An 11,987-nucleotide genomic window follows, 5' to 3' on the forward strand; every position below is an offset into this window, starting at 1 on the left:
ATATCGCAAAAACCAGGAAATAGAAAACGCATCCTAAACAAAGCGATGTAGGTAACTTTAAAGTTTACGATACCCTTTGTTCACGGGAATATCTTGTATATTACGAAATGTCATTAAGAGCCTACACAATGCGTGATACGAGAAGACGTATTTTAGGAAAAATACGCATCTTTCATAGCGTACGAGTGATTTTGTTATACAGCTAACACTCACTGAATCCCGTAAGCACGGCGGAACGTGCCCTGAGAATGAAGTCCAACGGTACGAATTACGATGACTAGACCCTAGACAACACCTATGAGAGTCGGCTGAAAGTCCAGGCCATCATATCCAGTAGTCATACCGTCGCTCGCAAACGTGCCATCTAAACCAGTTCCGAATATCCATAATTGCTTTAGATATGAGGGTACGATTCCATGTGGTGCAAGACACTGACGCCTCAGAGCACTGGGAGACAACTCACGGCTCCAGCTTCCAAACGCCTGGCTGAGCCACTGAGGAGAGCAGAAAACATCTGACTAACAGCAGTAAATACTATGATCCTAATATTACTATCATGATCTATAAATTCGCACCGGGAATGAAAGAAAGATAAGGTATTTGGGCATTTGTAAAGTGATACACACTCACGCCCCATAAGAAAGGTGTAAGACACAGCCTTACATTCAGTGTACCATTAACTCTGACGTTGGCGCTTATTCATACATCAAAATTGTACGAGGAAAAGCTGGGTTTTCACCGAGTTCAATCAACATCATTACTGAGCAACTGTACCGGGATATCCGAGATGCCAGGAACCACCATCACCCCAGCCACAACTGCTGCTGCTCCTGCTGGCGACACGGCATTTGGCCTCTTCACGGAGTTCAGAATTCTCAGAGAGAAGAGGAAACGTCTTGGAAGGATTCAGGTGTCAAGTCTGACTGACAGTAAGAACTGAAGTTTCGAAGTTTAAGTAGGCAAGACGCACAGGGCAAACTAAACTTCACAGCAGATGATGACGCTTAAGTCCAAAGATAAATTGAAAGAAAGGTAAAAGTTGCCAGATAATTATTCTCAAAATTTCATTGTTTTTTCAATGTTCTGGGAAGCATGATACGTGAAGGTTGTCGTTATAAGACGTGTACGTATAATGAAAGACTAACAGGTACAGCGACTGTAAATAGCAGATTTACGTTTCTGTAAATGGGGAAAAATAGCTTGTGACAATACAATGTCTTCCTTATTTCTGGTCAGCAATTCTATATAAGACCAAAAGTTTCTTAATGGTAGAATCTTTTATTCTTTTTTTTATACAGACGTAACAGCTGGGGTTGTCGAGTGCCGTGGACGGGAAGAGAAAACATCATAGGTTTGGATCCAGAGTGGCTCTGCTGCTGCTGTCTATCTTGTACTGTTATCCAGAGGTTAGGTTACGCACTGGGATCATGCGAGCTACGGCATGTATGTTTGCTTTTGGGCTTAAGACGGTCGACTGACGAAAGCCAGAGATTGCAGCGCACGCTAAACGTACATAACTGATAAAATGATCATCTTTGTGAAGGCCCTTGAAGCAGTGGTAGCAAGGATGATAACTTACAGGGGCCTTCTGGTTTCGAGTTATTCTAAGCAAATATGAATAGTTTGTTTTGCGAACAGTCATCTGTGCTATGATATATAGCATTCACGATATATGTATGCATCTGTTGCTATATGATCGATCCTTTAAAGCGTATTTTTGATTGCTGTTCTTTACGCAATCGTCCAAAACGTGGCAGTGCGAGATACATCTTATGTTTAGAGGATATTTCTAATTGTATCACCACACATCGCTGATCCAGATGAAAATGTTTCATTTCTTCATCTTCCTCCTCGAGATCAACTCCACTTACCATGCTTTCTTCAAGATAAACAATGTTTTCCCCGATTCACATCGTACTTGATTTACTTCTAATGAACTCTTACGTATTCCAAATCCATTTCTTTTCCTCGTCTTAGTATCTACATCCAATTTAAGCTCCTCAGTACCGTTCGTCTAACAAGTTCAGCCTCTGTATTTCACCTACTTAAGTCTTCTATAAGTTTAGTCCCGCCAAAACAATACTTTATAATTGCAATGTCTCTTTTCACATTTAGTGATGACTAACAAGAGAAGAAGTGAATGGATTCCTAGAGACATCACCGTTCCTTTCTGCAGCCGTGTTCTCTCGTACCTCCACAAGTATCACAAAGGTGTTACTTAACACTGAAGGTAAACTTGAGCAGACCAAGAGTTTGCAAGTGAAGGAGTCAGTTCTTGCTCTGACGATAGCAACAGAAGAAAACTCTTACAAAATGATAGTCAACAGGAAAATAAGAGGGACAAAGGATTAAGAAGAAAATCAGATTTTGGAAGTAGCGAATCTGACGAGGTTCCATGCCTAAGGAACCTCAAAATAACAGAGGCTGTGAAACGAACAAGTGCAGCGTCACTGTCACTTAATAGAATAACAGGGAATACGTTAGCAGACAAAAGGAAAGATGAGAACATGATGAAAGAAATTATAAACTGGTATACCCTGAAAACAGAACATACTTGGGTGCACATTAAGAGGAAAATGGAAAGCGAAGTGAACATGTCAAAGTCAAAACATTTTACCTACAGTTGAAAAACGCAGACTAAATACCTTAATAGAAAAGACAACGTTAGAATAATACAGACTTAATATTGTACTGGTGCAATCAGAGATCTGAGCAATCAACAGTAAAGACAATGTATCCCAGGCAAATCCAGCCTTTTAGAACAATTATCAAAATAATAAGAGACAGGGTGATTAAAATCGACTGAAGGACATGGCTAGTTTTACTGATGTACAGCTGACCTACATAGATGATACATATACATTTGACCCATGGAGAGAGGATGGTATTCCAAGAAACTAGACTCGTACAGAGTTGAATCATCAGCACAGGAGAGAATGGGATCAGTCGTCAACAGAGGAAAGGAGGTAGAGGAGGAGAACCGTAAAGATCATCATGAAAAAGTCGTTCAATCAACAGTCATTGTAATGGAGCGACTGGAGGCAAGTATAAGAATCTTGGATATCAGAAACATATGGTAAAGACGACCAAAAGGCTTTCAGATCATAAACGGATGCGAGAAAAGATTTCCATTACCTTCGAAAGAACGATAAGATATTTGCTAGAGAGTAAAAAATGTTGTACCAGATCTAAAGGAAAACAAATATGAAGAATAGATACAAGTGAAGGGCGAAAAGACTGAGATTTCCAGGATTTAATACGAAAAAAACTAGAGAATTTTAAGGGATTTTTTCGAAATAGTATCAGGGCAAAGGTTTAGGATGACTGTTAAAAGGAATATCTTTTCAGACCGGCCTGCCTAAAACCTTCTTCGCTACGCTCCATCTTCACTACGCTACATCTACATTACACTACATCAACACTACGTCCTCGTCTGCTCTAACTCGCGTCTACTCTACACTCTTCATTGCCCTGTTAACACAACACCTTTGCGTTCACTGAAAACTATTTCTTTCATTACACAACATCTTCATTGTATTATACCAAAAACATCAGTGCACACATTACTGGAAAAAAAAAGAAAATGTTTCCTCATTTACATTCCACTTACATTCTCTTGTTTGCATGGCAATTTACAGCTTACGATTATTTTCCTCATTTTTCGAATTATCCTAAGTGCTTACTTTAGGTCCCATCTGGAGGTCTTCCCGTGTCTCAAATAGCGCGCTTACAAACTACTTCCTTTGTACTAAACTATGACATATGTACAGACGTTTTGCCAGGAAGATGTGTATGTACATACCTTTTGGTACCTCAGCAGCATTAATCTATAATCCTCAGAAATATTAAGAGAAATAATGGGTGTAATCTATTGTCATCAGAATAATTCGGTGTCTCTAGTCCTATTTCTCTAATCTAACTACTAATTAGGGCTACCAAAAATCGGTTCACGTTTCATAAAAACTTAAGTGTTGACCTTCATCGCATCTACGACGGAGGGTTAAAACCAGTTAAAAGTTCTTCAACCTTTCTAAGTTAAAAGTTCTTCATCCTTTCTCGCGTCCTATATAAGAGACCTTTACAAAGACATTTTTATGAGCATGATATTAAAAAGGATATGGATGTGCAGTCCCCTTCATAAAGCTTTGTCCAAGGATTAATACATTAAATGTATCACCCAGGTGGATTACATCTACTGTCAATTTGGTCTATCATATAATCCCTCGTAAGAACGGATATTCTACGTACAATATGCCGTCTGTCATAATTCCGCTTGGCTTGACTCTGTTCTGTTTTGAGCTGTAATGGTTAACAGATTAGGATTCAGGGACATTAGGCGATTGGGATTAAGCTACATCAGGTGATTAGGTCGACAAGCCAAGCATATCAAATACCAGGAACTCTTTTTTTTTTTTCCAAGTTGTTTTATGTCTCTAATAACTCCATAATGGAGGGCTTTTTTCCCAGGTAATTATTCTTTCTTTCCTCGTTTATACCTAAAGAGAAAAACGAATTTGATGAAAATTTTTTTGAAGTCTGATCGGTATTGCATAATGGTTCAGAGGGCGGCACCATAATGGACTTAACGCTTTCATATCTGTGTTTTCAGAGCACTCTAAATCGTCCCCGAGTGCCGCAGGTGGGGAGGATCCACGAGTGAGCAGGGGAGGGAGAGAGCTGAAAAGGAACGAATTAGCACAAAGTGGTATAGTTATGAGAGGGAGAGAGAGAGAGAGAGAGAGAGAGAGAGAGAGAGAGAGAGAGAGAGAGGAAGAGGGGCGCAGGTTAATGGCGTAAGGTAGGGCGAAGGACTTCATATACTTACGGTAAAAGTAAGAGGAGTTAAGGATGAATACAAAGGTGGCAGAGGAAAACTTAAGGGAAAACCATGTTTCAGGTGGCAAAGAGGAGGAGGATACCTAGCGGCTGGTAGGGGTAACGAGGGGAAATTGAGGACAGAGGCGAGGCGTTCAGACCGGCAAATGAGCGCCAGTATTGACTGTCTCCACTAGGTGGGCGCGCCCACAACAGTCACCTACCAGGGGAAGCCATAACGTCCAGTCACCTGCCTGAGGAAAAACAAGCATCCAGTCACCCACCCGGGGAAAACCTAGCATCCATCACCCATCCGGGGAGAACCTAGCATCCAGTCATCCACCCGGGGAGAACCTAGCATCCAGTCACCCACTTGGGGAGAACCTAGCATCCATCACCCATCCGGGGAGAACCTAGCATCCAGTCACCCACCCGGGGAGAACCTAGCATCCAGTCACCCACCTGGGGAGAACCTAGCATCCATCACCCACCCGGGGAGAACCTAGCATCCAGTCACCCACCTGGGGAGAACCTAGCATCCATCACCCACCCGGGGAGGACCTAGCATCCAGTCACCCATCCGGGGAGAACCAAGCATACATCACCCGTTCGGGGAGAACCTAGCATCCAATCTCCCACTCGGAGAAAATCGGGCGAATCTTCATCTACCCAGGAGGGAAAGAGGCGGCCTGTTACCCCAGTAAGAACGAGACGACATTCATTAATTGCTCAAATATCGATGAACCGTCATCCGCCCAGCGAGAACCACGGTCAGCGAGAACTGGGCTTCCTGACATTCAGCCCTCGAGAACCAGACGTGACCCGTCATCCCCTCAAAGAAAACCTGACGACCGTCGACATGCCCGACAGAATTTGTTCTGTCCTTCGCCCGGAGAGAAATAGGCGCCTGTCATCCATGACAGAGATAAGCGATCTACCATCCGTCCAGAGAGAACCAGGAGACTTGGCATCCGCCCAGAGAGAACCAGATGAGCCGTCCAATGCCGACAGAGAACCGAGCGACCCGCCATTTGCCCAAAGGGAACCAGACGGCGCCTCACCCACCTCGAAGGTACCAAGCGAGCCATCAACCCTCCGCAGAGCACCATGAGCTCTGTCGTTCTCCCGCAGAGAACCACAAGAAAGGGTCAAACGCCCACAGTGAACCAGACGAACCTTCAGGCGACGACCAAAGAGAACCAGGCAACCCATCAAGGATCTAGTGGGAACCAGGTAATCCTTCATGAGCCGAAAGAAAACTATGGAAAAGTCTCTTACATCCTTCCAGACACGACCAGGCGACACCATCTGCATAGAAATTCAGCTACCTGACCCGTCATCCGGCCGTAGAGAACCAAGCCAATAGTCATCCAGCCGAGAGGACCGTAATCTATCTAGAGGAAAACAATGGGTCCCTGTCATCTAGGAGAAGCACCCACAACACTATATTGCTGAGGAGATAGAACGATTCGATCACCTGCTTCAGAGAACCAGGCGATTCCTCACACGTTTAACTCAGAGGCGACCCTCTTCACCTGCCAAGGGAGAAACAGTCGACAGGTCACCCACACGTCACCTGCTAAGGAAGAGCCAGGCGACCCGCCACCTGCCAAGGGAGGACTAGGCGACCAGTCAGCCGCCCGAGGGGCTCGAAGCATCATTTCCCCAGCGAGGAAAGACGCACATCACCTACCCATAGTGAACAAGGCAATTCGTAAACTACTCGGACACCAAAAGACCGGATATTCGTGTAGCTACAGCTAAGCAACACATGACCCATCATCATCTGCGAGGAACTAAGGTGACCCTTGACTGAACTGGGAAAGCGACCCAATTACCTGCTTGAGGAGAAGCACTTCCACGCCCGGGGAGAGTCAGACGACGACCAACCGAGAAAAACCAGTGACCCGTAACCCGGTCTGTGGAGAAAATTAAGCAGAAGTCTTTCAACCGCCTTCAGGAAATCAGTCAACCCTTCGTCCGGCGGGAGAGAACCATGCGATCCGTCATTCACCCTGAGAAAAGTTAGACGACCCTTCGCTCACCCGCAGGGAAAATTCAGGCGATACCCTATTTCCTCGACGATAGCCAGCCAGCGATCCGTTGTCACCTACCCAGGAGGGAAGGAAAACCTTTTTTTCAAGAGCTAGGAGGCACGCACACACACACATGCTGAACCTGCCCACGTAGAACCGAGGGATACGACCACACGCTCTACCAAGAACCAGGCCATCCATCGTGACTCATCCAAGGAGATTCATGAGGAGATTCAGGCCATCCATCGTGACTCACCCAAGGAGATTCATGAAGAGATTCAGGCCATCCATCGTGACTCATCCAAGGAGATTCATGAGGAGATTCAGGCCATCCATCGTGACTCACCCAAGGAGATTCATGAGGAGATTCAGGCCATCCATCGTGACTCACCCAAGGAGATTCATGAGGAGATTCCTTACTCATCTTAGGAGATTCGTGCTATTCATTCACCAGCTGGAGGAGATCCAACTGATCCGTCCTCCAGCTAAAGATGAAAGAGGAACCATCAACCACCCGAGAGGTACTGGGCCACCCATCGCCCGGGGATGATCCAATTCACCCTTGTCTCGTCCAGGGTCAGCCAGTCGACCTTAAGGAAGGCAGGGCGACTAACCATTCACCCAACAAGAAACAGGTGGACCCCATCAGTCTTCCAAGGCCAACGATGTCAACCCTAACAACCGTCCGAGGCACCCAAGTGACTCGTTCATCAGTGGTCCGATGCGACTAGGTCACGCTAACTTTCGTCCGAGGCGACCAGGTCACGCTAACTTTCTCAGAGGCGACCAGGTCACGCTAACTTTCGTTCGAGGCGACCAGGTCACAATAACTTTTGTCCGAGGTGACTAGGTCACGCTAACTTTCGTTCGAGCCGACCAGGTCACGCTAACTTTCGTCCGATGCGACCAGGTCACGCTAACTTTCGTCCGAGGCGACCAGGTCACGCTAACTTTCGTCCGAGGCGACCAGGTCACGCTAACTTTCGTCCGATGCGACCAGGTCTCGCTAACTTTCGTCCGATGCGACCAGGTCACGCTAACTTTCGTCCGAGGCGACCAGGTCACGCTAACGTTCGTCCGAGGCGAACCAAACGATCCATCATTCGTCCGACGACAAGCAGGTTACCCAAAATTCGTCCAGAGATAACGAAGCGACCCGTTGTTACCTTCCTGAGAAGACAAACCATCTCCGATGACTAAAAAAAAAAAAAACTAGAGGAAGAAAAGCTGTCTCGTCCGCCATCTGATAAGACGTGAAAGATAAGAAACACACACTGACACATAGCTAGAGGCGACTGACGCTCACAAAACAGACCGACACAAACAGGATTGAATGCACCGATAACATGGACGTACGGGTAACAGACACTGGCATAGGGGCACCAGAGCCTAACAAACGGATAACAGATGCTGACGTCTGGACAACAGAGACCAATACAGATCCGTACACAAGAGCAACGGAGGATGATGATGCATGGATCATACGCTGACACAGGGGCAACAAGACTAATGACACGATTAACAGATGATCAAGGGATGATACACTAGGGTCGACAAAGGCTAAAGCCAAGATAACAATGGATAACAAATGAAGATCACAGCGAGGGATCTTTGATAAGAGAATAACCAGATCATGGCGTCCACACAGTACGGGGCGGACGAGGATAGAGTTAAAGAGGTGGCTGACACTTGGTAAACAGAAGTCAGGCACAGGGCTAAAAGGGAGCCATCCGAGGTGACAAGTCAGCAACACCATTCATGGGAGATAAAAAAAAAAAACAGTGTTGACAACAGCGTTAAACTGTTTGTCGTTTAAACAGTTTAGAACGGACACAGGCACAAGAAATGAGCTGGCATTACAACAGTGATAAAAGATGGGACGGTAAAAAGGCTGACCACGACACAAAGAACTGACGATGTAAATAAGGGGAGGGGAGGGGGGGGAAGCGAGACCCGTCGCCACCCCTGCCACCCCCACACACAAACACATACATACGCACACGCAAACAGCTGACCTCAAAGGCAAAACCACAGGGAAACGCTATAGTGCTGACACAGACCCGACAGTGAACTGACGCTAATCACATACAGACAGGAGGGAGCCAGGCTTGTGCCATCAGGGAGGGGGTGAGGAGAGCCAGGCTTGTGCCATCAGGGAGGGGGTGAGGAGAGCCAGGCTTGTGCCATCAGGGAGGGGGTGAGGAGAGCCAGGCTTGTGCCATCAGGGAGGGGGTGAGGAGAGTAGGGAGGGACGACCTGGCTGGGTCGTGCTGGTAGAGGAACAGCACTGGCACACTTCAAGTCAGCTACCTCAACATCATCATCTTCTTCAGCCTCCCCAGGTCGTCTGTGGTTAGCTAAAAACACGACTCGAATATAGTTGAATACCAAACCAGTGCTGGCATCATGCTTCGGTAAATGCAAAGCAAAAAGAGAGAAAAAAAAAACACGGTCGCCAACAAGTGAAAAGACATTGAAATGTGTTGTTGAATAGCCCCAGACGTTTGGATCCGTCGCCTTGAATCCGTACAAAGTACTGGGCACTTGCTATTGTGATATGCCTTCCTCGAATCATAGAACCCTCATTTCAACAGGAGATGCCCCGACACCCCATTCGAGACAACATATTGATAAAGAGTATCTGAATACATCAACGAGCAGCATAGTTTGCCTCCAGGACGTAAAACTGAGGCAACGAAGAAAGAATTTAGTCCCATGTGAATCACATCTTGTTACCCTCTGTCTGTGAGCCTAGCAGCACTTTACTGTATAGACGCATGAATATCATCGGTGTGGCGATGTAAAGTACATTCACCGTTGGTGCTCCTCGAAAAATAACAAGTTCAGGCGAACACTGGCTCGGTGTTTGGTCCCACCTATACTTAAGCCTTCTTGTTACACACTTTCTTTTTTTTTCTTCATTCTATTTCAAAGTATTTTGGATATACCAGTGTTTATCAAGATCACCTAGAGATAGGAACTATTAGATAGCTTGGCTCGAGGTGAGAATGGTTCATAGGAACTTACCTTTAATTGCTCATCCATGAGGAAAAATAGGCGTCCTCCATTCTTTTCCTTTCAAGTTAGAAAAAAAAAATTATATATAAATATATACAATCCAAATAGCGAGGTAAATTCCAACTAACCCGTCACCATGATAATTTTCAAGCACAGGTCACAGTTAACAGTGTCCATTGCACTAAATTCCACTTCGCTATAAGAAAACTTCGCGCGGTTCGCTTTATATTATTCTAAATCGACCCTTAAAACGACTCTCCCTCTTTTCTAGAACCGGCAACCTATAATGAGCGTCAAAAGACCCGAGAACAATAGCGTGCGCTAATGTCACCAACAGGAGGCGAAGATGTGGACTCGTGTGGAGCGGAGCTGAACCAACCTTACCACGCGGGAGTCACACGGACACTGTGGACCCCACTGGCGACCACCAACCCCTTCACACACACGCCCGCCAGCCGCGCCCAACAACCACCCCGCGCCACCCCTATTCCAAGCCAGCCCTTCATACACGCCTGGTGGCCGCGCCCACCCATCACTATGCGCCGCCCACCCTCCTCGTCGACCGTCATATAAACGCCCAGCAATCGAGCCACCCTCTCTTTACGCCCGATGCTACAACCAAGGCCCTCAGGGGGGTGTGGCGAGGCACTTTTTTATAATCCAGCACCTCGTTCCGTCCTCTCTATACACCAGAGCACTCACAGATGTTCCAGTTTGCGAGCGCAGACACACGTATCGCATGACAGTAGCAGTACTCATTACCCAGTACCAAGCCGAAAGCATAACTTAATGGACAGACCAAGCACCAGGACCGAATCAGAATGAACAGTAACCTTGATGAAAAAAAGATATCCTGCTACCAGTACACACAGACCTCGTTTCAAAATACACGTTCAAAAACTATGTCACGACGCTAATGAATGATATATACAGCTATCTCCAGAGACGAACTGTTCTTAAAGAGGAAGTAGTTGTGGACACAGGGATGCGCGTTCCAGGTTGGGTGAGAGGAAGGTATCGAAAGAAAAATCATAAATATGTAATTAAGATTCGATGGCAGTGAAGTGGGGGCCCAGAGTACGTAGGAGGAGGAACGGTTCCAGGCTGCTGAAGGAGGGGCATAAGGAGATTTTGGAAGGGTAGAGGACCTGGAAGTAATCTGGAGGGAACCGAAGGGTAAAGAAGACCAGGACTGGAAGATATGGGCCCTGTGGATGAAGTACAGATATTGGGTCGAATGGAATGCCATGAACGAAGAGCAGATAAGAGGGTGTGAAAGATGTAGTTAATGAGTGTGACGAGTGTATAAAGATAGTAAGTCGATTGGTAAAGCATAAGGGATGCGTTTGTAGTAGTTCATTACGTCATTGATAAAGAAGAAAATGTGGCAGAAGCAAGAGATCCAATTACCTAGCCATGTCGGCTTTACTCTCTAGACTCTAGAGCTTAAAGTTGATGGGGATACTCGTGCAAATTGAAGACCAAGACGGGGATCTTTCCAAGAGGAATGTGATAGGAATTTCCCTGCCAAGTTACGGTGGAATGAATAGCTGTGGTTGTCAGCTCTGTGGAAAATTAGAATGAAAATCGAACAAAAAGGCAAGTAACTTTACTCAGTGAACAGACAAACATTCTATAATACATCTTTCTTATTTTAAAGATACCTCACTTTTTTTGAAGAGGAGAAATAATCTTAATCGAATGTGATGGGGTCTTTGTAACAGCGAAGCTGAGGTCGTTATTAAGGAGCAGTAGAGACCCTGAGAAGGATCCTGAAGAAGGTTGAGGGCTCTGAGGTTGCAGGGCCATCTGAAAAACTAAGAACTAGAAACTGAAGAAAGAGAGGGGGCGGGGGAGTATTCTGAAGAAAGAAAAGGGAACCCAGAAGAAGCTATGGAGAACTGATTAAGGGGCCCAGAAAATGAGTGGAGCACTAAAGACGCTGAGAGGGAAGGGGCATTGAAAAAAAGGAACCAGAGATAAGATGAGCCCTGAAGAAAGTGAGAATAGCTCTGATAGAGACAAGTGGAATGTGAAGGCGAGTTAGTAGAAGGTCAGAGGGATGCGAAGGGAGTAGTGAAGGGACAGAGATGTAGTGGGAGAGTACGAAACGATATT

The 11,987-nt window shown here is 45.8% G+C and overlaps 1 protein-coding gene across 2 annotated transcripts in view; it reads right to left on the minus strand.

Annotated features, from left to right (window-relative positions):
• Window positions 1-10,318, minus strand: part of LOC139747472 (thrombospondin type-1 domain-containing protein 7B-like) — a 752,245-nt gene extending 741,927 nt beyond the window's left edge. The window contains exon 1 of one of the 2 annotated variants that reach the window (XM_071659834.1): window positions 9,879-10,318. The gene's annotated coding sequence lies outside the window, so the exon portion shown is untranslated. The remainder of the gene's footprint in view (window positions 1-9,878) is intronic. The other variant, XM_071659835.1, reaches the window with a different exon arrangement.
• Window positions 10,319-11,987: the final 1,669 nt, after the last annotated feature.

Source organism: Panulirus ornatus, chromosome 68, assembly GCF_036320965.1.
Source record: "Panulirus ornatus isolate Po-2019 chromosome 68, ASM3632096v1, whole genome shotgun sequence".
Taxonomy (NCBI): domain Eukaryota; kingdom Metazoa; phylum Arthropoda; class Malacostraca; order Decapoda; family Palinuridae; genus Panulirus; species Panulirus ornatus.